We start from the raw sequence: 24,966 nt of genomic DNA on the forward strand, positions 1-24,966 counted from the left end.
AAAGGAGGCTTCCTGCAGGTAGTAATCCTCGTGTGGATAACAATGGGGTGATAATAATCAAGATAAAGGTTTCCTAAAGGATATTGAATTCCCAAGTAAAGTATTTCTCATTTTGCTTGTTGTTGCACACGGGTCTCCAGACGAGGAAACCAAACCCATCTGAATGCAGATAAATCATTTGGATAATCCAAATCATAGCTTTGGTTTTAAAAGGAGTTTGTGCGCTCCTATAAAAGAAATATCGGAATATCACGATGGTTGACTGGGACACGAGTATATCCACTGCTTTTGCACTAGTACAGTGAGTAGCTTGCTCTGCGGGCAACTTGCTCTGTGGGCAACTTGCTCTGCTCACTGTGCACATTTACTTCAACGTGAATATGGATTTAATCACACTGTACAAGGCAGCGAAATTTTGCAATGACTTATGCAACAAGGGAGAGAAGGCTTCAGCGCCAGGAAGGTCAGCTCCCTGGCTGGCATGTCCCTTGGTCGATGATGGTAAAGACAAGCTGTTGGATTTTCGGTTCTGCTCATTTCGGGCGGTAATGGCGGCGGGACGGTAAAGTTTGCGCCCGGGAACAGTTTGCGCCTCAGTCAGCAAAATTCATCAGCTGGGCCCTGAGGGAAGCGTTGCACACCTCTCTCAGGGCGCTAGGCTGGCTGAGCATGCGAAAATCCCGAGCTAAACAGCTGGCCTCGGAGCACCCGAAGAGAGGACTGGGGAGAAAAAAAAACCCTGAAAAAAAACTCCACCAAAAACATTCCCAACACAGAGCCCACACCGCCACAACGTAAATCGCGAAACTAAACGATCACACTTACCCGAGGTCGACAGTACTTGCCTCTGCTGCCGCTACAGCTCGGACCGCCTGCTTTCACCGAGGTTCCCAGCAGAGCGCTACATAGAAACGCAGCTGCGGTTCCGGCGGCAGCCAAAAATTCAGCCGGTGTCGCAACCAGTGTCATTGCACACCGGGTCGTCTCTTCCAGACAGTAATGCTCCGCGTCCCATCAATACTGGCACCCAATGTCCCAGAAGTGCTTACCGCCGCCATTGCCGCCCCTCCGGGGTGATAACAGGTGCAGCTGAAGACTGAAAATCCAGCCTAAGGCCACAGCTGATGTAATTCAGGAATGGCCCCAAGGAGGTTCCAGTCATTAGGAGCGATTTGATCAAAGTTGTCAAGATATTAAGGGGACCAGATAGCGTAGAATCATAGAAGGGTTACAGCACAGAAGAAAGTCATTCATCCCATCGGGTCCATGCCGGGTCTCTGCAAGAGCACTTCAGCTCGTCACATTCTCCCGCCCTTTCATCGAAGCCCTGCATATTTTTTTATTTTCAGTTCCCTATCTAACTCCCTTTTGAAAGCCACAATCGAGTCTGCCTCCTCATCCTTTCAGGCAGGGCATTCCAGATCCTAACCACTCTCTACGTAAAAAGGTTTTTCCTCATGTCACCTTTGGTTCTTTTGACAATCACCTTCAATCTGTGGTCTCTGGTTCTCGACCCTTCCACCAATGGGAACAGTTTCTCTCTATCCAATCTGTCGAGACCCCTCCTGATTTTGAACACCTCTATCAAATCTCCTCTCAACCTTCTCTGCTCCAAGGAGAACAACCCCAGCTTCTCCAGTCTATCCACGTAACTGAAGTCTCTCATTCCTGGAATCATTCTGGTAAATCTTTTCTGCACCCTCTCTAAGGCCTTCACATCCTTCCTAAAGTGCGATGCCCAGAATTGAACACAATACTCTAGTTGAGACCGAATTAGTGTTTTACACAAGTTCATCATAATTTCCACGATTTTCATCTCTCCCTCTGTTCATGAAGCCCAGGATCCCATAACTTTTTTTAACCGCTTTCTCAGCCTGCCCTGCCACCTTCAATGATTTGTGCACATATACCCCAGGTCTCTCTGTTCATGCACCCCCTTTTAGATTTACCTTTTAGTTCATATTTCCTCTCTACACACAAAGGCTAGTAGTAATTTGGAACTCTCTTCCGCCAATGGCAATTGATGCGTGATCAATTGTTAATTTTAAATCTGAGAGTGTTAGATTTTTGTTAACCAAAGGTATTAAGGGTTATGGGCCATGGAGTTAGGTCACAGATCAGCCATGATCTCATTGAATGGCGGAACAGGCTCGAGGGGCTGAAAGGCCTTCTCCTGTTCTTATGTTCTGATGTAAGTGCCGTGTCCCGATACTTTGAAGTAGTCAGCCATGCATTTGATGGTCGCGGGACTGTGTTATCTTCCGAAGCAGATGTTTGTATAGATTTAGGAATCTGTAAAAGGTCAGGCCATTCATCATGGGTAATTTCAGATATGGGTGGGAAAAGTAACAGAGGAAAAATCACAGAGAAGTTCCTGTTTCTATAGGTTCAATACTGGTCTGTGGATAGTACAGTCCTGCGCTTTCCTAATAAGTTACATATCGTGCAAAAGGTGTGCCTTTAAGATTCAGTAATATTAATGGCATTGAAGCGCTCACGAGGAGATCCAGAAAGATCAATCACGTAAGAACATCGTTCTTTAAAAACTTTGAGACGATGCAAAATGAGTTTTAAAAGGTTAATTGGATACAATGACAGTAGGGATATCGGCAATGGGAAAACAGTATATATTGAAAGGAATATCTGTGAGGCGACGGAGGATGAGGCTGAAATGAAAAGTAATTTCTGACAAATTAAAAGAGATGAAAGGGCAACAGAGTCTGATACGGTTAACGAAGCTGAACAGGGCAGAACTAAAGGTGAACAAAATGTGCTTAAGACATACCTGGGACGTAATAAGCAACAGGACTGGCAAAATTATAAAGACAAGCTAAAGAAGTTGAAAAAATAATAAGAAAAGCGATGTGAAAGTTTGAATGTGATTTTCATAAGAAATCTCAAGTAATAAGGAAAGGTTATTCAAGCATGTCATCATCATCATAGGCAGTCCCTCGAATCGAGGATGACTTGCTTCCACGTCAAAAAGTTCACAGGTGTTTCAATAATGGACCTAAAATTTCAGGTCCCGAACTAAATCTTGAAGGGTGGAAGATGCCTGTGCGTGGATTTTTTTAACGTGTGGTGGCCGTTGAACAGTAGCCACCACACGGGTTTGACAGAGCTAGGTCTTGGTCCAGTGGCAAGGATTAACCAAGACGACTGGGGACCTGCTCTGCTGCATGGACCGAGTTCGCACACATATCGCACAGTGTGGGCTGGCCCGTGCTGCCCCTGGGCCCTCGCCTCCTCTGGGCCCCGAACTCGCGCCTCTCCTGGGCCCCGCTCACGCCCCTCTACAATCTCTCGCCGCTCCTTCGCCCCGACCTGGCCGCTCCTGCAGTACCTGCCCACGTCCAATCACCGACCTGGACCTTGATGACGTCACTCTTCACTGCCGTTGCTCTCCTGCTCCAGCTCGTACTGCCCCGTGGGGTGTTATGCCGCCACGTTGCTCCTTCCACTCCCCGGCCTGCTCCGATGGTCTCCCGAGACCTGATGCAATATAGTTTTTGCAAAGAGCTGTTACCTGCAGCGGACGGCGGGAGCTGCCAGAACGGGAGGATGTACACTGTAATCTGTAATCAAAGGATGAAATAAAGTATTGCTCCACTTAAATTGAGAGCGGGGGCAGGAGGTGGGGCGGGGGGCGGGGAGAGGGATTGGGTGTGGGGGGAGGGGAGGACTGGGATCAAACGAACAGCAGTTATGAGGGTATACAGACCAGGAAAGGATGAACAGGCTGGGTCACTTTTCCCTTGAAAAAAGAAGGGTGAGGGGTGACCTAATAGAAGTCTTTAAAATTATGAAATGTTTTGATAGAGCGGATACAGAGAGATAGGCCCGAAAATTGCGGTCGGAGGCTTCCTGCGGCCTCCGACTAAAATTTTTTCACAAAAGTACCTGGTAGTCCCAGAGGAACGTAGACTTGCGGTCCGAGGGCTAGGTGCATAGCTCAGCGTATGGGCTCACGCATCCCAGGAACGTAAGTGCAACCTGGGATCACGTGGGCCGGGACCACCAATTCTCATTGATAATAATGGTGAGTTTCATTTGTACAAGCTCCCATTTCTATCAATGAGAATACCCCCAAAAAACACAGCACCACAACACAATTAATAAAAAGAACACCTCACATATTTAAAATTAATTGAAATTAAATGTTTTAGACAATTTTTTACATTTTTGTTTAATAGGGCTAAAAATAAATGTAACTTAATGGACAGGGTTTTTAATATAAAAATTAGTGATAACGTTTAATGTTTCTATGTTTTAAAACTCTTATGCTGGTAAATGCAGGCACAGAGTTTGAAGGACATTCGCTGGGCAAGAGTTGGGCAAATAGTGCAAATCTCTGCCCTGCAAATGTCCTTCTCCTAGGGATACGGCAATCTGTCAACATTGATTTTGCGAGGTTGTGCATCTCACGCCTAGAACCGACATTAGCAGGGCCTCTTCGGGTGCATTTGCACCTCGTATGCACCGGAGGGGCCGTAATTTTTGGGCCAATGTGAGAAAGAGCGTAACTAGAGGCCATCAATATAAGATAGTCACCAAGAAATCCAATAGTGAATTCAGAAGAGAATTCTTTACCCAGAGACTGGTGAGAATGTGGAATTCACTACCACAGGGAATAGTTGAAGTGAATAGTATCGATACATTTAAGGGGAGACTAGACTAGCATATGAGGGAAAAGGAAATAAACGGCTAGAGAGATAGATTTAGATGAGGAAAGACGGGAGGAGGCTCGAGTGAAGCATAAACACCAGCATGGACTGGTTTGGCCGAATGGCCTGGTTCTGTGTAATCCTATGAAATATTATATTAAATAATTAGCACATATCTGTCTTCACTTCCTACATTACAACAATGACTACACTTCAAAAGTACTTCATTGGCTGTAAAGTGCTTTGAGACATCCAGTGAAAGGCGCTATATAAATGCAAGTCTTTTTTTTTTTCTTTCACCCAGGAAGAGAAGTTAAAGTTGCTTATGTCAGATATTTAGTTTCCAGGAATAGCCAAATGTTACACAAATAACAAATGGTTGGTTATCAACGTTGCTCCTTCTTAAAAGAGATGATGTAGCAGCTCTAGACAAATGATATCGCGCGGGGTGAAATTCAACTTCGTAGAGACACAAAGCTAACAATTTGGTCGCCTCTTATACACACTGCCCAATTATCATTTCAGCAACGGAAAGAAAGATTGAGCGGCTGTATAATTTGTCACCATCCGTTTTACACCCCCAGCAGAGTTGACTTTCACCCTGATAAGTCTTAAACGAAGGATTGAATTGAAATGTGCAACATATTTTTATAGGAACACCATCACCTGCAAGTTCCCCTCCAAGTCACACACCATCCTGACTTGGAAATATATCATTTCTTCATCGTCGCTGGGTCAAAATCCTGGAACTCCCTCACTAACAGCACTGTGGGAGCATCTTCACCACATGGACTGCAGCGGTTCAAGAAGGCAGCTCACCACCACATTATCAAGTGCAATTAGGGATGGGCAATAAATGCCAGCCTCCCACAAACAGCTTCCAGCTTTTTTCTGCAGTGAGAAAAATATGTCCAACAAATCCTTGGGGATTCGATGCTTACACATGGTAGATGGGGAAATGCAGTTGATGATAGATGATAGACCAGTGATTAATGGGAAAGGGAATCACAGATAAGTATATTGCCGGACAGAAAATTATCTAAACACAGGACACAGAGAGCAGTCAAAAAGGGGAACTTTCCAAAATGGTAATCGATTCAACGGTGGTGAAGTTAGACTTTGTCAGGGCATGCAACGAGCAGTCATCATTATAGGCAGTCTCTCGGAATCGATGAAGACTTGGTTCCACTCTAAAAGTGAGTTCTCAGGTGGCTGTACAGTCTAATATGAGAATTACAGTCTCTGTCACAGGTGGGACAGACAGTCGTTGAAGGAAAGGTTGGGTGGGAAGTCTGGTTTGCCGCATGCTCCTTCTGCTGTCTGCGCTTGATTTCTGCACGCTCTTGGTGGTGAGACTCGAGGTGCTCTTCCTCCACTTAGGACGGTCTTGGGCCAGGGATGCCCAGGTGCCGGTGGGGATGTTGCACTTTATCAAAGCACTAGAGAAATACCACCAACGATGGCTGCCAAGATTCTTCAAATCCACTGGGAGTACAGATGCACCAACGTCAGTGTTCTCGCTCAGGCCAACATCCCCAGTATCGAAGCACGGACCACACTCGACCATCTCCATTGGGCGGGCCACATCGTCCGCATTCCCGACGCGAGACTCCCAAAGCAAGCGCTCTACTCGACACTCCTACACGGCAGGTGAATGGGCAGAGGAAACAGGCAGTAGTGGACCGGGCACTCATTGTACATTTCACCTGCTTTTCCTTTCCAATGCATGGCTGTTCAATGTCATATTGTGTGTGCGGTTTACACCAGGGCCCAGTCTTGGGACCTCACTCGTTTAATATTTTTTAATGTCTTCGGTAAAGGAGACAGTTAGCAAAATATCCAAGCTTGTACATGATACCAAAATAGGAAAGAGAATGATGATGATGAAAGAAACAAGATGCAGAAGGATTAAAACTCTAGGCAACTTTCAGGAACAATTGATAACATGCATTTGAAACAGTACTGGTTCCCTTGCTTTTTGTGGCGTATATCAATGATTTAGACCTGAAGGTAGGGGGTATGATTAAGAAGTTTTCAGATGATAAAAAAATTAGCTGTATGGTTGATAATGAAAAAGAAAGCTGTAGACTGCAGAAAGATATCAATGGACTGGTCAAGTGGGCAGAACAGTGGCAAATGGAATTCAATCTGGAGAAGTGTGAGGTAATGCATTTGGGGTCAACAAGGTATGGGGATAGACATTAATTAGCTGAGGCATCAATAGAAGAGCAGGAGGGTTATGCTTGATCTGTATAAAACACGAGTAAGGCCACAACTAAAGTACTGTGTACAGTTTTGGTCACCACATTACAAGAAAGATATGATTGCACTAGAGGGTACAGAGGAGATTTATGAAGACTGAAGAATTTTTGCTATAAGGAAAGATTGGATAAATGGGATTTTTTTTTCTTTGAAACAGAGGATGCTGAGAGGAGAACTTTTTGAGGGGTCTAGATAGAATGGATAGGAAGGACCTATTTCCATAAGCAAAGGGGTCAATAACCATGGGCACAGATTTATTGTAAGCCTCGGCTAATAAAGGCAAATATCCCATATGCCTTCTTAACCATGTTATCTACCTGTCCTGCTACCTTCAGGGATCTGTGGACATGCACTCCAAGGTCCCTTTTTTCCTCTACACATCTCAATGTCCTACCACTTAAAGTTAATTGGTAGGAGGTTTAGAGAGGACTTGAGGAGAAATGTTTTCACCCAGAGGGTGGTGGGGGTCTGGAACTCACTGCCTGAAAGGGTGGTAGAGGTAGAAACCCTCACCACATTTAAAAAGTACTTGGATATGCACTTGAAGTGCCGTCACCTACAAGACTACGGACCAAGGGCTGGAAAGTAGGATTAGGCTGGATAGCTCTTTGTCGGCCGGCATGGACATGATGGGCTGAATGGCCTCCTTCTGTGCTATAAATTTTTGTGATTCTATGATTCTATGAAGGGAAGTCTAAAATAATTAGAATGGGAGCCAGAAAGCAAAAGAGAGTGTCTGGCGTGAATTTTAACTCCCAGACAAAAAGTCAGGGAGAGTCAGGGAACTTCCCACCTGGGAAGAGGCAGTTATTCGTGGTCACTCAGGTAAGTCGTGGAGGGAGGGAGTCCAGCAGGGTTATGTGGGTGTAAAGACAGGGGGGAGCCCAGGGTGCAGAGACTCTCTCGTTCCCTGTGACACTCCTGCTCATACAGGCCACACAAAGTTTTCTGCTAGGCTTCCGGGTCTCCGCCAGGTGTCACTGGTTGCAGCGGCCGATGGTGATGTCTCTGGGCAATAGGCATTAATATCCTATGTAAGGGATAGGATCACAATTAGCACATATTAGTGAAGCATCTACCTGACCCAGGTGGTGGTTTGAACCGCTCAGTGATAAAACCACCATGGAGCAGTACCATAGCGGAACAAAGCGCCCTCGATTTTAGCAGTTTCCAACGGGCAGATCAATAAGATCATGGCTGATCTTCGATCTCAACTCCACTTTCCCGCCTAATCCCCATATCCCTTGACTCCCCTAGAGGCCCAAAAATCTATCCATCTCAGCCTTGAATATACTCAACGATTCAGCATTCACAGCACTTTGGGGTAGAGAATTCCAAAGATTCACAATCCTCTGAGTGAAGAAGTTCCTCCTCTTCTCAGTCCTAAATGGCTTACCCCTTAGCCTGAGACTATGAACACTAGTTCAAGACTCTCCAGTCAGGGCAAATAATCTGTCAATTGCCCTCAGAATCTGGTATGTTTCAATGAGATCACCTCTCATTCTTCTAAACTCCAGAAAGTATCGGCCGAAACTATTCAACTTAAGACTTAACCAACTTGACTACCCAGCCAGGGATCTCAAGTTAAACATTGGGAGCAGGATTTTCGGTTCTGCTTATTTTTGCTCTTCATGGTGGCGGTAAGGTAAAGGTTGCGCCCGGGAACAGTTTGCGCCTCAGTCAGCAAAATTCATCAGCTGGGCCCTGAGTGTGGGGCGGAGCGCTAAGGGAGGCGTTACACATCTCTCTCAGGGCGCTAGGTCAGCTGAGCAAGTGAAAATCCCGAGCTAAACAGCCGGCCTCGGAGCACCCTGAGAGAGGCCTGGGGGTGCGGGGGGGGGGTGAAATAAAACCTGAAAAAACCCACCAAAAACATTCCCAATAAATAACTCACACCACCACAACATAACTCGCGTTAAAAAGTAAAACAAACAATAGCACTTACCTGAGGCCGACATTACTTTCCTCACTGCAGCCTCCCTCACTTTCACAGGCGGTCCCACCAGGGGATGCTCTTCGGAGCGCTACGGTTTGAGCGGCAGCCAAAAACCCCAGCCGGTGTTGCAACCAGGGATGTTGCACACCGGCTCGTCTCTTCCGGGCGGTAATGCTCCGCGCCCTGTCGAAACCGGCACAGAAAGTCCCGGCGGGGCACTGGAAGCTGACCAGCCATCCGGAGGTGCTTGCCACCACCATTGCCACCACTCCGGAGTGAAAAGAGACAAGCCGAAAATACAGCCCAATGAATTTAGGAGTACGAGGGGAAGTCAAGAGGACCTTTTTTCACCCAAATGGTAATAGAGTTGTGAAATAAGTTGCCAGGGAGGCCATTGAAAGAGGAAGTATAAATGGGCTCAATGGGCAATTGAACGTACCTGTGGTAAACGAAGAAATTCTCACTGTGGAGAGCGGGCAGGTTGATGAAGTTGCTTTATGAAAAGGCTTTGACTTGTTTGGGCCTGATGGTCATTTCTTATGACTAAATGGTCATTTTTCATGTTGTTTTGCATTTGTATCCATGTTATTCTCCTCCTTGTAAATCACAGACAGATTCACAGAAGGTCTCAGTTTATGATGTTGATGAACTGATGGAGACAGAAGAGACATCTTACTGGATTACACTTTGAACTATGACTGGAATTCGAAAGAATTTATGAACACAAGAAATAGGAGCAGGAGTCGGTCATACAGCGCCTCGAGCCAGTTCCGCCATTCAATAAAATCATGGCTGATCTCTGACCCCAATACTACTATTCTGCCTGATTTCCATATCACTTGATTCCACTAGAGTCCAAAAATCTATCTATCTCAGCCTTGAATACACTCAAGTTTACAACAGGACAACTGCAGAAGACTCAGAGATAGGCCCTATTTCAATTATTTACTTGACTTCACCATATTCTCAGAACAACTTGAGTTGAACAATAAATGCCAAGTTTGTCAGCGACGCCCACATCCCGAGAATGAAAAAGAATACAGCAAATCACCATAGAAGCAATATATTGGGCCTAAAACTCCGGCCTCCCCGGGCCCTTACGGAGTGTGTACAGACCCGGCGAGGCCCCGCGAAAGCCGATTTTCGGCGCGCAATGCGCATGCACCTAAAACCCACTTTTCCGATCTGTCAAAGTTTTGGCTTGACACATCCAACACATCTTGGCAGCCAGGTCATTCGCATGGGCAAGATTGCACTATTGACCCATCTCTTGCTCAGCGAATGTCCTGCAAACTCTTGCGCCTGGTAAAAGCAGGCACATAGCCTACTTTTACCAGCGTAAGAGTTTTAAAAACATATTTTAAAAAATAAAATTTAAAACCACATTTTTCTCTTAAAAACCCTGCCCATTGAGGTAAGTTTATTTTAAATCCTAATTACAAAACTTTTTTTTAAAAATCCAAAAAATATTTTTTTTCCAACACATTTATTTTAATTGAAATTAATGTGATGTTTTTTTTCTATGTTTTATTTGTGTTTTGGTGTTTGGGGGAAGGGGTGCTTCTCATTCATAATAATGAGAACTACGACTTACGGAGTTCCCTTTATTATGAAGGAGAATACTGTACCTGGATTGGCTGCCCAGTGCCATGTGACTTCAGCTTCTCGCCGTGCATCTCCAAGGCGTGAACGCGCTCTGAGGCGCAGGGAGAGGAGGCCTCCGACCGGGATCGCTGGAGGGCGCGGGAGCAAACGGTAGGTGCAGATCTTTTTGACTATTTTCTGCCGAGCGCCCGCGGGAAGCCCAGCACCAGGATTTGAGGCCCATTATTTATTTTGAATTTACAAGACATCACAGCATATTCCTGTGCATATTCAAGAATCCTTTCTAACATTGCTATGACATTTACTTTCGGGTGACTAAAAATAACAGCAAAACATTGTCACATATAACACTTAACAAATGCCTTGTCTTGTGCCTATCCCTTAGATTGACTGTGCAATCATCTTCTCCCTTCATGTGGGATGATCCCTCTTTGCCCTTTGGCTCTCCGGTGCAAGTGTTTTGTCTCTGTTTTTTGCTAGTTTCATTTCAGAAACCTTTCATGGATTGTTTATTCGTTTCTAACATTCCTCTGTATGTCTCTTCACTCTTGAAAATAAATGGACTTTTCCTCAATGATGGGCCGAGCCTCTTGACAGCTTTCTGCAATATATAAATGGATTAACTTCCTATGAATGCTTCTTGTCTTGCTTTTTAACTGTGCTATCAGTCTGCTCAGTGCCATTTCTGATAAGATTGGCTATCAGTGTTTAGTTTTGGATGCTAGTTTTACCTGTTACTGTCAGCAGTGGGTGAATTGCATTATTTTCATTAATCAAGTGGAAAATGATTAGCTGGTTGCTAACTGTTCACTGTTATTATTGTGATTATGTCTAATGAGCCTTAATCTCCAATAGTCCAAAAGTAGCCAGGATAATCTCTATATCTGGAACAACGGTGAAATGGTGAAATCTTGGAAAATGAAAGTGTACATTATGGGAGGAAGTCTTGACATCTTTCATTACCACAATAATTCAAGTTATGGAATAGCTTGCCGATTGTGACGGCAGTGCCCTATCCGAGTGGGTGTGGGTGTACTGATGAAGATAAAAAAAACATCATGGCATCCTTCAAAAGCAAAACTTCTGGATAAACATTATAGAGCTGGATTTTTGGCTCACTTGTGCCCCGGATGACTTTACGGCATGCGTCCAGCTTTTACCGCCCAGCCGCCAAATTCGGCTCATGGTTTGTGGTGGCACAATTACTTACCGCCCCGCCCTCTAGTCTCACTGAGATCATGAAGTCAATCGTCGTGCAACGCTCCGCACGCACCCCGGATGTAAAATTAGGTCCTAACGCCTCATTAATCGCCTGCCCCAGGAATGGTCTGAAAAACCAGATGTTCCCAGCGGACAGCAGGCGGTATTGGCGGCGTATTTAAATGGAGGGAGGAGTCTCCGACATCGCAGGTCACATTGACCTCAAATGTTGTGCACATCACGCTGCGTGAAGCTCCGACTTGAAGGCGGCAGTTTTATCTCCCATTTCAATGTCCTTACAATGTCAGTGGGAGAATTTAATGGGGCCATTACTAGTTTGCCAGCGTATCATGCTCCATGCTATTGCCAGGCAGCTAGAAGAAGGGCTTTTGGACATGTCAGCCTACGGATGAGGAGAGGCCGAAGACATCTGGGGAGGAAGGCTTACCCACCATGGGTTTACAGGCTCCAACGCTCATACCTCCAGCTCTTTGAGGAGCAGTGTGTGCGAAGGCTGTGTTTCCGAAAGGAAGTGCTGACAGAGATATGCCATCTCCTACAGGCAGACCCATGCCTGGACCGTTCTGGAGGCAGCCTTCAATACTCCCCTCAACAGGTTTTTGAATTCATTGTGGTGTGCTGCATATTGCACAGCTTGGCCATCATGAGGGGCCAGGCATTGCCAGTGGGGATTGCAAGCCCACCTCAGGAGGAGGAGGAGGACGATGAAGAGGAACCTGGTGAGGTCCCCATTGGATAGCCACCCCATCCATGGGGGAGGCAGCACGAAGATACTGCCGGACCAAGAGTTGCGCGTCACCAGCTCGCAATGGACCGGCACTCCTAAATGGAGGAAACTGAGGGATGAAGCTAATACTGGACACGCTATGTCCCCCCCATAAAGGCACATCTCCGGTGACCATTGGAATGATGGGCAAGATACCAATGGCAAAAGATCAAACATGACATTATATTGCAACAAAGTAACACAAATTCTCCCCACCAAAAGAAAACCATACAATATACATCGTTATGTTGAAAGGCACTGAACAACAATAAAGTTCCTCAAATCAAGAAAAAATTTTAACGCCGTGATTTTCGGCTGGGTGCGCAAAAGTTTCCTTGTGTAATATCTGATTTTGCGTCCCCGATCATGGAATCTCACTTTTTGATGAATTTTGCAGATGAGAGTGCAAACATTTTCCAGGTGGTATCAGGACCTGCTGTCATAACCCCCACCCCACTGTTTTCTTAAATTGAGGTTTCTGTAGAATGGGAAAATATTGCTTGTATTAAATGGTACTGAATGATAGACAGACTTCTAACTAAAGATTTCCCTTAGTGGAATAGTAATTCTATGTAACAAGAGCACATATTGATAAGATAACAAAGTAAGTAAGTTATACCAATCTCATTAGCTCAGTGGTTCTCAACCGATGTACTGCGGCACATTGGTGTGCCGTGAACCCTTCACAGGTGTGCCACCAAATTGTGTAAAAGTATGGTGGACTTTAGATGATTTCACAATGAAACACAAACCATTTAACTCTGAAACAGAAGGGGAGGGGGGAGAGAGAGCGAGACAGACAGATACATGTCATCTACCTATATGTAAGACGCCACTGTTACAGTAAACATTGCCAATATTGAAAAATTACTATCTATTTATCTCTACTATTATCAAAAAAACTATGCTCTAGAGTTGTACAAGTAATGATGACAAGAGACAGCACACACAAACACACATTTAAATGTCCATACTGAAAACAAAATCATTTGGCAAAATTTGTTTCCTTTGAGTACTCGACACCGCCCCCCCGCCAACTCCCTTACTCCCTCCCATTACTTATAGAGAAGTGCGAGTGCCTACCATCGAATGAGACTGTGTGTGCGTGTATGTGTGTGTATGTATATTTACGTGTGTGTGTGTATGTGCGTCTGTACCAAGGGCGTAGCCAGAGGGGCACTTGGGCCATGGCTAACCCCCAATCCAAAATAATAGTATTAAATTGTTCATGTGAAAAGCTTAAAATGTGATTATTAATTTGGATGAAAAAGACAAGTCTAATACATATGCAGTAAAAAGTTTAGTTTTTATAATAAAATGTCAAAAACTATTTAATTACATTTAACCACATTCTTATTTATATTTTGTTATTTTTGTTTATTGATCTGCAGCTTGATGTGTGGCCGGGACTGGTGGCACCTTTGACATTTTGACCTGATATAGCGCCAATTCACGGCTCCTTTGATGTATGCGGCATCCAATTTGACCTGGCCTAGCCGCCCTAGTGTTTCCTTTGATTTCTGAGAGTTGGCTTTCAGCATATTTTGACCATAGTCAAAATCAAAACTTCCCGTTCAACTCTAGGTTCGTTTCTGTCTGGATTCTCTGGAGTTTGGAAATTGGAAGACTCAGTTCGTGTCTGTCTGGAGTTTGGATCACTCAGACGAATAAAGTTTGTCCCTCCCCAATGGACAAATTCATCTTAAGAAAACGTAAAAATGAGCAAGGAGATATCAATGACAGTGCCACTACAAGTGGCGCTCGTAGGCCTACAACCAACGCCAGTACAAGCTGTGCCGAACCCAATCCTAAAAAATCCAAAATTCATCGTCAATATATGGAGGATTATTTGAGGTTCGGTTTTTCATGGACAGTAGAAGAAGAATGCCCCATTCTACTGTGCGTTGTGTGCGGTGAAAAACTGGCGAACAGTGCAATGGTTCCCAGTAAATTGAAACGTTATTTTACGACGAAACATGCACATCTTGCAATAAAAGATCAGTTATGTTAGGAGACTGATGGCAACGCCATCAAAACAAGTGAAATATTTTGAAAAAAATTTTAAGGTGTCAGATAAGGTTCAAATTGCTTCTTATGAAGTTGCTGAATTAACAGCGCAGAAAATGACGCCTCATACTTTGGTGGTAAAAACAGAGAGACAGACTATTATCTGAATGAAAAGGGGAGATGCAACGAGACCTGGGTGTCATGGTACATCAGTCGTTGAAGGTTGGCATGCAGGTACAGCAGGCAGTTAAGAAAGCAAATGGCATGTTGGCCTTCATAGCGAGGGGATTTGAGTACAGGGGCAGGGAGGTGTTACTACAGTTGTACAGGGCCTTGGTGAGGCCACACCTGGAGCATTGTGTACAGTTTTGGTCTCCTAACTTGAGGAAGGACATTCTTGCTATTGAGGGAGTGCAGCGAAGGTTCACCAGACTGATTCCCGGGATGGCAGGACTGACATATCAAGAAAGACTGGAACAACTGGGCTTGTATTCAATGGTGTTCAGAAGAATGAGAGGGGATCTCATAGAAACGTTTACAATTCTGACGGGTTTAGACAGGTTAGATGCAGGAAGAATGTTCCCAATGTTGGGGAAGTCCAGAACCAGGGGTCACAGTCTAAGGATAAGGGTTAAGCCATTTAGGACCGAGATGAGGAGAAACTTCTTCACCCAGAGAGTGGTGAACCTGTGGAATTCTCTACCACAGAAAGTTGTTGAGGCCAATTCACTAAATATATTCAAAAAGGAGTTAGATGTAGTCCTTACTACTAGGGGGATCAAAGGGTATGGCGAGAAAGCAGGAATGGGGTACTGAAGTTGCATGTTCAGCCATGAACTCATTGAATGGCGGTGCAGGCTCGAAGGGCCGAATGGCCTACTCCTGCACCTATTTTCTATGTTTCTATACTGTAGCTGAGTCACATATTTTGTCTGCATGTCGTAAAATTGTCAAAGTAATGCTTGGTGATGAAGCGGAACAAGAAATTGCAAAAATTCCGCTGTCTGACAATACAATTCGGAGAAGGATAAATGATATGTCATCCAACATTGAAGAAAATGTAGCCGAGAAACTTACAAACTCGAATTTTGCTTTGCAAATCGACGAGTCCACCGACATTAGTGGTAAAGTACAATTATTAGCATTTGTTCGCTTCATTCATGAAAACGAGAGATTGAACCAATTTCTGTGCTGTAGAGAACTTCCAGAAAATACTAGAGGTCAAGACATATTTGATTCTGTGAATTCATATTGAGAAGACTTGAAAATTTCATGGGACTTGTGTTGGAATCTGCACGGGCGATGCTCCATCTATGGCGGGATGTATCAAAGGATTCATTACGCTCGCAAAAAAACATAATCCAAATATATTATTCACCCATTGCTTTTTGCATAGAGAAGCACTTGTTGCAAAGACATTACCGCTAGAATTAAATCTGTTAGATCAAGTTGTTAATATTGTAAATTATATAAAATGAAGACTTTTAAAAACTCACTTGTTTAAACAGCTCTGCAAAGCTCTGCAAAGCTTATGCAAAAGATGGCTTTCAAGGGGAAAAGTCTTATGTCATGTATTTGAACTTAAAGAAGAATTGTCAGTATTTTTTGAAAGCGAAAGAAACGATACCTTTTGCAAATACCTTAAGAGTGAAATGTGGTGTGCTAAGTTAGCATATTTGGCAGGTATATTTAATTGTCTTAACAGCATTAATACCAGTATGCAAGGGCGAAATGAAAAAATTTTCACCTCTAGAGACAAGCTATTAACTTTTCAGAAAAAAATTTCTATCTGGAAAAAGAGAGCAACAGGGATAAATATTGGTCAGGATAACTCCCCTGCTCTTCTTCAAAATGGTGCCATGGGATCTTTTAAGCCCACCTGAAAGCAGACAAGGCCTCAGTTTAACATCTCATCCGAAAGACGGCATCTCCCTCGTCAGTCTGGTTTATGTGCTCAAGTGAAGAAGAAATTGACTCGGTGAGATTTTCGGGGTAGGTGATCTGGCCATAAGCCTCATTGGCCAATCTTACATCATTGGTCTCCTTAGGTATGCCTAAACTAACGTGGCAAAAATCAGGCTAAGTGATCTTTAATGTCAGCACCGTTGTCCGAATCTATTAAGTCATTAGTTAATTTGCTAGATTATTTGATTATGACTAAGAAAACAAAAAACTCATAATGAGGCTGTCTAGAGCAAATAGAAATATGACCTTATGTCGGGGAGAACATAAAAACATAAGAAATAGGAGCAGGAGTAGGCCGTTTGACCCCTCGAGCCTGCTCCGCCATTTAATATGATCATGGTTGATCTGATCATGAACTCAGTTCCACTGCCCTGCCTGCTCCCCATAACCCTTTATTCCCTTATCACTCAAAAATCTTTCTTCTCCACCTTAAATATATTCAATGACCAGCCGCCACAGCTCTCTGGGGCAGAGAATTCCACAGATTTACAACCCTCTGAGAGAAGAAATTCCTCCTCATCTCAGTTTTAACTGGGTGGCCCCTTATTCTGAGACTATGCCCCCTAGTTTTAGTTTCTCCTATGAATGGCAATATCCTCTCTGCATCCACCTTGTAGAGCACCCTCATTATAGAAACATAGAAACATAGAAAATAGGTGCAGGAGCAGGCCATTCAGCCCTTCTAGCCTGCACCGCCATTCAACGAGTTCATGGCTGAACATGAAACTTCAGTACCCACTTCCTGCTTTCACGCCATACCCCTTGATCCCCCGAGTACTAAGGACTTCATCTAACTCCCTTTTGAATATATTTAGTGAATTGGCCTCAACTACTTCCTGTGGTAGAGAATTCCACAGGTTCACCACTCTCTGGGTGAAGAAGTTTCTCCTTATCTCGGTCCTAAATGGCTTACCCCTTATCCTTAGACTGTGACCCCTGCTTCTGGACTTCCCCAACATTGGGAACATTCTTCCTGCATCCAACCTGTCCAAACCCGTCAGAATTTTAAACGTTTCTATGAGGTCCCCTCTCACTCTTCTGAACTCCAGTGAATACAAGCCCAGTTGATTCAGTCTTTCTTGATAGGTCAGTCCCACCATCCCGGGAATCAGTCTGGTGAATCTTCGCTGCACTCCCTCAACAGCAAGTATGTCCTTCCTCAAGTTAGGAGACCAAAACTGTACACAATACTCCAGGTGTGGCCTCACCAAAGCCCTGTACAACTGTAGCAACACCTCCCTGCCCCTGTACTCAAATCCCCTCGCTATGAAGGCCAACATGCCATTTGCTTTCTTAACCGCCTGCTGTACCTGCATGCCAACCTTCAATGACTGATGTACCATGACACCCAGGTCTCGTTGCACCTTCCCTTTTCCTAATCTGTCACCATTCAGATAATAGTCTGTCTCTCTGTTTTTACCACCAAAGTGGATAACCTCACATTTATCCACATTATACTTCATCTGCAACGCATTTGCCCACTCACCTAACCTATCCAAGTCACTCTGTAGCCTCATAGCATCCTCCTCGCAGCTCACACTGCCACCCAACTTAGTGTCATCCGCAAATTTGGAGATACTACATTTAATCCCTTCGTCTAAATCATTAATGTATAATGTAAACAGCTGGGGCCCCAGCACAGAACCCTGCGGTACCCCACTAGTCACTGCCTGCCATTCCGAAAAGTACCCATTTACTCCTACTCTTTGCTTCCTGTCTGACAACCAGTTCTCAATCCACGTCAGCACACTACCCCCAATCCCATGTGCTTTAACTTTGCACATTAATCTCCTGTGTGGGACCTTGTCGAAAGCCTTCTGAAAGTCCAAATACACCACATCAACTGGTACTCCTTTGTCCACTTTATTGGAAACATCCTCAAAAAATTCCAGAAGATTTGTCAAGCATGATCTCCCTTTTACAAATCCATGCTGACTTGGACCTATCATGTCACCATTTTCCAAATGCGCTGCTATGACATCCTTAATAATTGATTCCATCATTTTACCCACTACTGAGGTCAGGCTGACCGGTCTATAATTCCCTGCTTTCTCTCTCCCTCCTTTTTTAAAAAGTGGGGTTACATTGGCTACCCTCCACTCGATAGGAACTGATCCAGAGTCAATGGAATGTTGGAAAATGACTGTCAATGCATCCGCTATTTCCAAGGCCACCTCCTTAAGTACTCTGGGATGCAGTCCATCAGGCCCTGGGGATTTATCGGCCTTCAATCCCATCAATTTCCCCAACACAATTTCCCGACTAATAAAGATTTCCCTCAGTTCCTCCTCTTTAATAGACCCTCTGACCACTTTTAAATCCGGAAGGTTGTTTGTGTCCTCCTTAGTGAATACTGAACCAAAGTACTTGTTCAATTGGTCTGCCATTTCTTTGTTCCCCGTTATGACTTCCCCTGATTCTGACTGCAGGGGACCTACGTTTGTTTTTACTAACCTCTTTCTCTTTACATACCTATAGAAACTTTTGCAATCCGCCTTAATGTTCCCTGCAAGCTTCTTCTCGTACTCCATTTTCCCTGCCCTAATCAAACCCTTTGTCCTCCTCTGTTGAGTTCTAAATTTCTCCCAGTCCTCAGGTTCGCTGCTATTTCTGGCCAATTTGTATGCCACTTCCTTGGCTTTAATACTATCCCTGATTTCCCTAGATAGCCACGGTTGAGCCACCTTCCCTTTTTTATTTTTACGCCAGACAGGAATGTACAATTGTTGTAATTCATCCATGCGTTCTCTAAATGTCTGCCATTGCCCATCCACAGTCAACCCCTTAAGTATCATTAGCCAATCTATCTTAGCTAATTCATGCCTCATACCTTCAAAGTTACCCTTCTTTAAGTTCTGGACCATGGTCTCTGAATTAACTGTTTCATTCTCCATCCTAATGCAGAATTCCACCATATTATGGTCACTCTTCCCCAAGGGGCCTCGCACAATGAGATTGCTAATTAATCCTCTCTCATTACACAACACCCAGTCTAAGATGGCCTCCCCCCTAGTTGGTTCCTCGACATATTGGTCTAGAAAACCATCCCTTATGCATTCCAGGAAATCCTCCTCCACCGTATTGCTTCCAGTTTGGCTAGCCCAATCTATGTGCATATTAAAGTCACCCATTATAACTGCTGCACCTTTATTGCATGCACTCCTAATTTCCTGTTTGATGCCCTCCCCAACATCACTACTACTGTTTGGAGGTCTGTACACAACTCCCACTAACGATTTTTGCCCTTTAGTGTTCTGCAGCTCCACCCATATAGATTCCACATCATCCAAGCTAATGTCTTTCCTAACTATTGCATTAATCTCCTCTTTAACCAGTAATGCTACCCCACCTCCTTTTCCTTTTATTCTATCCTTCCTGAATGTTGAATACCCCTGGATGTTGAGTTCCCAGCCCTGATCATCCTGGAGCCACGTCTCCGTAATCCCAATCACATCATATTTGTTAACATCTATTTGCACAATTAATTCATCCACCTTATTGCGGATACTCCTTGCATTAAGACACAAAGCCTTCAGGCTTGTTTTTTTGATAAAATCACCTCTGATTCTTCTGAACTCCAATGAGTATAATCACAACCTACTCAACCTATCTTCATAAGTCAACCCCCTCATCTCCAGAATCAACCTCGTGAACCTTCTTTGAACAGCCTCCAATGCAAGTATATCCTTCCTTAAATACAGAGACCAAAACTGAACACAGTACTCCAGGTGTGGCCTCACCAATACCCTGTAAATTTGTAGCAGGACTTCTCTGCTTTTATACTGTATCCCCCTTGTTATAAAGGCTGACATTCTATTTGCCTTCCTGATTACTTGCTGTACCTGCATACTGACTTTTTGTGTTTGATGCATAAGCACCCCCAGGTCCCTCTGTACTGCAGCACTTTGCAATTTTTCTCCATTTAAATTATAATTTGCTTTTCTATTTTTTTCTGCCAAAGTGGATAACCTCACATTTTCCCACATTATACTCCATCTGCCAAATTTTTGCCCATTCACTTAGCCTGTCTCTATCCCTTTGCAGATTTTTTGTGTCCTCACAATTTACTTTCTCACCCATTTTGTTTCATCAGCAAACTTGGCTACATTATACTCAGTCCCTTCATCCAAGTCATTAATATAGATTGTAAATAGTTGAGGACCCAGCACCGATCCCTGCAGCACCCCACTAGTTACTGTTTGCCAACCGGAAAATGACCCATTTATAACGATTCTCTGTTTTTTGTTAGTTAGCCAATCCTCTATCCATGCTAATACATTACCCCCAACCTGTGAACTTTTATCTCGTGCAGTAACCTTTTATATGGCACCTTATCGAATGCCTACTGGAAATCCAAGTACACCACATCCACTGGGTCCCCCTTATCCACCCTGCTTGTTGTATCCTCAAAGAACTCTAGCAAATTTGTCAAACATGATTTCCCTTTCATGAAACCATGCTGACTCTGCTTGATTGAATTATGCTTTTCCAAATGTCCTGCTACTGCTTCTTTAATAATGGACTCCAGCATTTTCCCAATGACAGATGTTAGGCTAACCAGTCTATAGTTTTCTGTTTTCTGTCTGCCTCCTTTTTTAAATAGGGGCTTTACATTTGTGGTTTTCCAATCCGTTGGGACCGCCCCAGAATCCAGGGAATTTTGATAGATTACAACCAATGCATCCACTTCTTTTACGAACAATGAACAATGGCGGAAAGGTATCGAGCACCCAGCCCAACCAGTCCATCCCACACAACCGCGACACCCCATGCATCGCAACATTTTACACTCCACCCCACCCGGAGCCAGTCTCAAATCCCTCCATGGCCTCGTGTATTGTATAGGGTTAATCACATAGGGTTAATTATGATATTCCGACATTCACAGTGTGTTTTCTGCTTCATGCCTCAGGGAATGTTGTTGATGCAGAGAGAGAGAGAGAGAGATCTTGATGTGCACACCATCTTGTTTATGGGACGATCGGTGCCTCAGGGTCTCATGCTTCGTGGAAGAACAGCTGGGGCCTTACAGATTAGGAGTTGGCCATAAGCCACATGCACCCATGTTTTGTTCAATAGTATAAAGGAATGAAACTGTCCAGTAGCTCTTTGAACTTCACCTTGTCTGTGATTCGCGAGCGGTGCCGGGACCCCCAAGGCTCCTGACCAGCCGTCGTTGCGGAGTTCCCGACGGGCCGAAGGCTGTGAGCTTTGTTGCATCTTATCATACTTCTCTTTTCTTCGTAAACTGTATTATGTTTCTGTTCTCTCAGTAAACGGTGTTTTATCTTTACTTCATTTGTCTTGTCTCTTAGTTAATATTCATCCAGATCCCGAACCTCGATCTATTATTATCGATCCAAAACACCAAGCCTCACCCTATCGTCAGAGCATAGAACACCTCCCAAATCTTGGAAATGGAGTCATTTGAATGGCAGGTGGGTTGTTAGCACCTGCAAGGGGACATCTACATCATCTGCCCAGACCCAGCCTTGCACCTGAGGGCCTTTGAGACCCATTGCTGTTGAAGAAAAAATATTGACCCTGAAATTCCGATGTCCCGGGTTCGTACGAAGTTTCTACGGTCCACCGGCGGCAAAAAACAACTTACGCTGTGAATTTTGCCGGCAGCGGGCAGGAGCTCCCAATCTCGGTGGCAAATGTGATCCTCGGCAAAGTGCCACCGAGGATTGGGTCGTGCCCAACCAGGGAGGAGCACATAAAAATAACAATTTTCACCAAAAAAAAACCTCTGGAACATCTTCAGGGAACCTCATACACATAAGTCGCTGAAAAAAAAATAAGTAAAAGAAGTTCACAAATCTTTTTTTGCAGGTCTTCTTATTTACCGTTGGGGTAAGCGCAGCGATCATTCCCACTGCTGCTGCCGACTCCTGCCCACACCAATCTGCCAGCTCGGCTGGCAGGAGGTCACTTACGTGCCTTTCTCGCCAGCAGCCGTCAGCGGCCGGTTCCCAGCAGTCCCCCCCTTCCGCCGGTGGCAGACCGCCACGAAAATGGCACCGAGGGGAGACCGCCCAGAAAACTCGGCGGCAGCCGGTGGTAAGGCCACCAAGTTCGGGCCCGATGTTCTTATGATCCATTACCTGTATCTGGGTAATGTTTCATCATCATCATTATAGGCAGTCCCCTCAAAATCAAGGAAGACTTGCTTCCGCTCTAAAATTGAGTTCTCAGGTGACTGAACGGTCCAATACAGGAATTACAGTCTCTGCCGCAGGTGGGACAGACAGTGGTTGAAGGAAAGGGTGGGTGGGGAGCCTGGTTTGCCGCACGCTCCTTCTGCTGCCTGCGACGAGACTCAAGGGGCTCAGCGCCCCCCCCCCGGATGCTCTTCCTCCACTTCGGGTGGTCTTTGGCCAGGGACTCCCAGGTGTCGGTGGGGATGCTTAGAGCCTTTCTGAAGGTCTGAAAGGTGAGCCACTCTCATATCTCAACTGTTTCTTTAGGATGTAACGAGCAGAATTCCTGGAGTAGCCCGGGAATTCACCCCAAAACCCCAACCCCCTCCCCACTTGACACGGAACAGGATGGGCAGAAGAACTGCTTCTGGGTATTTCTGAAGGTCCTGCATTGATACCTGTTTAAAAAGCAAACCCCCAAAATATCTGCATTTGGAAAGGAATAGATTATCCTGTCAGCTTTTCTTAATTGGGACAAGCTGACTGCCTGAGGATGCCTTCTAGCAGCTCATCGTTTGAGCTTGGACAGCAGCAATCCAAATACACAGAGGCACTGCAACCCTCCACCCACATCACCAATGACCTGCTGGCATATGTATTGTGAAGGCAGCAATCATTACCTCATGCAATCCTTCAGTTAAGAGACTGGCTAATGACATTAAATCTTGGGAAATTGCAAGTCCTATTACTACCATTTGAGATCAGAACTCACATTTTAAATGGCATTCCCTTAATTTGGAAAAATTATATAAAAAATACATATTTTACTCACCGGACTTTTCTGATTAATGAGCTTACTTTTTTTTTTATTACTGTAAGATTCATTTTCTTTGTATCTTTGTGAGATTTACCCGTTCCTGTTGCCTGTGCTAATTATTTTTTAGTTGTTGATTACATCATTTGACCTATTCGTCGAAGCCATCTTGTAAAAGGTTACCTCGGGACATTTCCCTTAACATTATAATTTCAACGGGGTCTTGATAATGGTGTGTATTTTAATACTGCAACATTTGACAGACCGAACAAGATTAATGATCTTATTTGCATCTTCATCTTAACCATGTTTGTGTATCTAAGCGATGTTTGGACCCTTTAGTTCTGCCTATGTCAGTAAACAGCGCTACCAGAACAACTTGCATTTCTAGAGTATTTTTAACATTGTAGGTAATGTAGCATAGTTGTTAAGATGCAGGACTAATAATCCAGCAGCCTGGGTTAATGATCCAGAAACGTGAGTTCGAATCCCACCACGGCAGCTGGGGAATTTAAATTCTGTTAATTAAATAAATCAGGAATAAAAAAAGTTATCATGAAACTACCAGATTGTTTGTCCTTTTGGGAGAGAACTTTGCTGTCCTTACCTGGTCTGGCCTGTGTGTGACTCTGGACTCCCAGCACCATGGTTGACTCTTAACTGTCTTCTGAAATGGCGGCTCACCACCACCTTCTCGAGGCAATTAGGGATGGGCAATAAATGCCGGCCTTGCTAGTGATGCCCACATCTAATGATCAAAGAGGGAGATTCTAAGGTGTGTCTTGAAAGAGTGGCAGAGAAGTTTAGGGAGGGAATTCCTGAGCTGAAGTCACGGCCGCCAATGATGGAGCAATTAAAATCGGGGATGCTCAAAAGGCCAGAATTGGAGAAGAGATATCTCGGAGGGTTGTGTGGCTGGAGGAGATTACAGAGAGAGGGAGGGACAAGGCCATGGAAGAATTTGAAATCTACGAAGAGAAATTCATAATCGAGACATTGCTTAAGTTGGGAGCTTAATCAGCGAGCACAGCGGGTGAACGGGACATGGGCAGCAGAGTTTTGGATCACCTCAAACTGGTAAAGAATAGAACTATTCGAGCAGGTGGTTGAAGTTTGGGTTACGGATTTTTTTTAAAAAGGAAAACATTTTCAGTTAAATTGGGGGTGAAAATTCCAATGTTACTTAAAAATGACACTTTTGTGATTCATCCTTCTGTTTTCAAATAAGATGCCGGCAGAAGTAATGTATACAGTTTGAGAGTCGAGGCTTCCCCTGGAAGCCCAGCTACACGTACAACGTCTCAAACCCGACTGTCCGAAAATCAGATTTGTCCCAAAACCGGATATTTTTGAGAAAATCCCATTTGATATTCAGTAAAATAAAATCCGGAATTATTGTCCAAAAACCAGCGTGCTGAACTAGTTATCGGCTTTAAATGGTGTGCGATCGGTCAGAGCCTTGCCGAATGGCCCTCGACCAGACCTGACCCAGGCCACCATCAGTAGTCTGTCGGTCTCGGTAGCATACGAACGTTCTTGATTATCTTGTCCAAAATCCGGAGAATCCCGAGGTTTCCGGATTT

The sequence above is a fragment of the Pristiophorus japonicus genome, chromosome 5 (genome assembly GCF_044704955.1).
Source record: "Pristiophorus japonicus isolate sPriJap1 chromosome 5, sPriJap1.hap1, whole genome shotgun sequence".
Lineage (NCBI taxonomy): Eukaryota > Metazoa > Chordata > Chondrichthyes > Pristiophoridae > Pristiophorus > Pristiophorus japonicus.